The 3,308-nt window shown below is 39.1% G+C and overlaps 1 long non-coding RNA gene across 1 annotated transcript; it reads right to left on the bottom strand.

The window, feature by feature from the left end:
- Positions 1-2,171: 2,171 nt before the first annotated feature.
- On the bottom strand, positions 2,172-2,915 carry LOC109941419 (uncharacterized). Its single transcript, XR_002263977.1, has 3 exons — positions 2,836-2,915; positions 2,485-2,728; positions 2,172-2,202 (listed from the first exon to the last, which is right to left on the bottom strand). It is a non-coding gene; the product is annotated as an uncharacterized lncRNA (long non-coding RNA).
- Between the last annotated feature and the right edge of the window lie 393 nt (positions 2,916-3,308).

The following is a 3,308-nucleotide window of genomic DNA, read 5'->3' as shown; positions in this document are numbered from 1 at the left end:
AACAATGCTAACTCAAATGCTTAAAACTAATCCAAGCATTATGGTTCATGTGCATTCACATATAGTTACACATTTAGCACTGAATGGCAAAATAGCTAAGCATGCGTCCATGATCCCAATTGGATAAACTGATCAATTAGCTCCCTCTTAGTCATACTAGTTAGGTGCACGTGTGTTGCAACGTCATATAATAACGGAAACAGACTTTCGGACGTAATTATCGCTACCTTCTTTGTTCGACCAATACAAACAAAGTCTATGGTTAGATAACAAGTATGAAAAACATAGCATGGTGGTGATATCGAATTCCAAGATGTTAGCATTGTTCATAGTGTGCATCCCTCGCAAAATAGTATACACTCAATCTCAAATACATCTCGAATTAACAAGCGAATAGATAGATAGACATTTGAAGCATGATCTTGTTTCTCCTGCAGCAGCTGCATGGTATCACTAACCTCATCAATACTTTTGCCAGCACTACTTAAGTCGTTTAAATAGCCGATCTTCTATATGATCACTAAGAACAGTTCTTGGCAAATCTTTTGCCCCCAAGAACAACACACTATGATAAAGGTTTGCGCAACCCACATTTGACCTCCTTAACGTAGCAATTGGGACAAGTATATTCAGCTTGTCCTTCATCATTCCTTCTTCCATCAAATAGAGCACAAATTTGGTGTTGCTAGCATTCACATTTGTCACATTGAACCCACCGCAGAATGCATGATTCAAAAATGTTTAGCACAAAAGAAAAATATTACAAACATTTGAGCTTTTGTGTCACTATCGTATCAATGGAATTGTAGAACTTACCCGTTCTTCACCTTGAAAATGTTTGATTCCATATATACCACCAGGAGCATTAAAAGAGTACAGAGGAAAAGGGTACTGAAGCATCCAAGGAGACACCAACCGCACGAGGGGAGGGAACTTTTCACTCTTGCTTTAGCATTTGCATGAGTAATGGACCTTCCTTTCTGTAAAAAAAAGGATATGCACAAGTTAGCGATACTGTCGAGTTTGCTTTATGGTATTATGGGCTTCCTTTTTTACCATGGCGGACAAGAATGAGAGGATCTATCGTGAAGTCTACGTGGATGTAGGATGTAATTCACAAAACGTAGAGCTTATGTGAAATATTGAATGTGCGAAGACTAACTCTATTCTAAGCTTATCTTATTAACATCTAAAAGATCATGTCACAGTAACAAACTGTACCATAAGTAACAAGTTCATTCAACATACATCAATATTTACTTGAAGTTCAGTATTTGCCTCTGGAGCTGAAACTGCCTTAGGTCGATCACATGTTCTCCGTCTTCTTGGATCCATCACCATTAGCTCTACCACCAGAAGCTCTCTGTCTTATCCATGGCTCCTATAATCTCGACTCTCAGCAAACTATTGTTAGCAAATGAAAAAAACTAAGACCATGAATGAATAAGGAGAAGAAAGTGATTATTTTATTGCTCAAGAGATCTGATACGACCCAACAATATTCTATATAATAGTGATGAACCTATCTGTTATTGTAAAAAAATGCTATGACCAGTTAATTGGACAGTGTTTGCTTCGATGGCCTGAGAATTAGGTCCTAGTGCCACCGGTGCCTTCTCTGTCTGGAGCTTCCTTTACAACAAACAAATTTGTTAAAATTAGCATACAAAATGATCCAGGACATTCAAATTCTATTTTAGACTTCCCCTTCAAAAGATAATCAAATGCCCCGCAGAGTTGCCATGTGTAGGAGAAAAAACCAGTTTTGTTTAGTTGTTCAACAACATCAACTCGTAACTCATAAACCCGCTTAATTTGTCGATCTCCGATTTAACTCAGACCAAAGCTATTATAGAATTTCAGCTTGAACCTACAGTTAACTGGTGTTCTGCAGGCATATGCTCCAAAGACAAATTTCAACATATAGGTAAAAGAGTCGCATAACAGAATGCTCTTCCAAGGCAGGCAGAAAAGACTAAATGACAGGAACAAGCTAAAACAGTCATGAGGTGCCAAATGACCAAAAGCACATTTGTAGGTTCTCCAACTGAAAGAAATATACCTCATTGAACATTAGAAAATGTAGGAGGAGAGCGGGTCTCCAACTGAAAGCACATTTGTTTCTCTGTTTTTAGTATCCTTGAGTTTCTCTGTTTTTAGTATCCTGCTCTCATCCTACTGTTGTTTTTGGTGGGCAAGAACCTGCATATGCTCAACATTGTTATCACGGAAGGTTTGCATTCTGCTATGCTGATCTGTTTATAAAATCTTTTCTTTCCATTTGACACTTGAGCAACCAATTTTAGTACAAAACGCCAACAATTCTAAAAATGTTATTTTCATGACAAATTTTATAATTACAAAACCATGAATAGGGCTAAGGAGTAATTGATGAAACAAATCTTCATGTATTGAAATGCTTGGATATGCAATTTCACTTGAATAAAACGTTGCTGCTGGTTAGTAGAGGAAAGCGTAACAAACAAATAGCCTGGGATAAATATTGTCTGAACAGATTGGATGAGGCGTTCAGCTAGTTCTCCTTGCAGCTCGAAAATTCTCCACCCTTCTTGATAGTTGTCCCAAACGCAGTTCTTGAGATAACATCTCCAGTAAGATTCTAGAACTCAGGCCAGACATCTATCTCAGAAGATCCCTCAGACGGCATTGAATTATCCCATCTAGTAATCATTTCAATACAGCAAGTAGAAAATACTGGCATCATCCCCTGTGAATAGAACAGCACCAGTAGTCTATTTAGGGAACTTGTATCACAAATGCAATGTAAAATAGTAAAAAAATTATCCATTTATAGAACAAGCAGCTAGAAAATACCTTTATTTTTTCATGGTGAAATGCAGGATTAAGAATTCTCCTGTGCTTTGCCCATTTTTCACCATCATGATTTACAAGCAGCTAGTTCTCCTTGCAGCTAGAAAATACCAAATGTGTAGAAGGTTGTCGTTGCCTCCGCTGGCCAGCTGCTGCCCTGCTCCAGACTACTTGAGTCCGCACACCTCCTGGCCAGCTGCTGCCCTGATCCCAAATGTGCCTCTCATATGTCTGCACAACATGGTTTATAATCCTCACGTCATTGTTCACAATCTTGCCATCCATGCCAGGATGCCCGAGATATATTGGACCGTTCACTATCTTGGCCCGGGTGGGCATCTTGGCTTATCGCTTGCAATTGCTGGATTCCATGGCAGGGGTACACCCAGTTTTTTATGTCTCTATGATGAGGAAGTTCTTGCGGGATCCAGACCATCAGATTGAGATGGAACCAATTGCGGTGCAGCAGGATCTGG

Source organism: Zea mays, chromosome 8 (assembly GCF_902167145.1).
Source record: "Zea mays cultivar B73 chromosome 8, Zm-B73-REFERENCE-NAM-5.0, whole genome shotgun sequence".
NCBI classification, from domain to species: Eukaryota; Viridiplantae; Streptophyta; class Magnoliopsida; order Poales; family Poaceae; genus Zea; species Zea mays.
The sequence above is the reverse complement of the archived record's forward strand: the minus strand, read 5'-3'. Positions and strand labels throughout refer to the sequence as shown.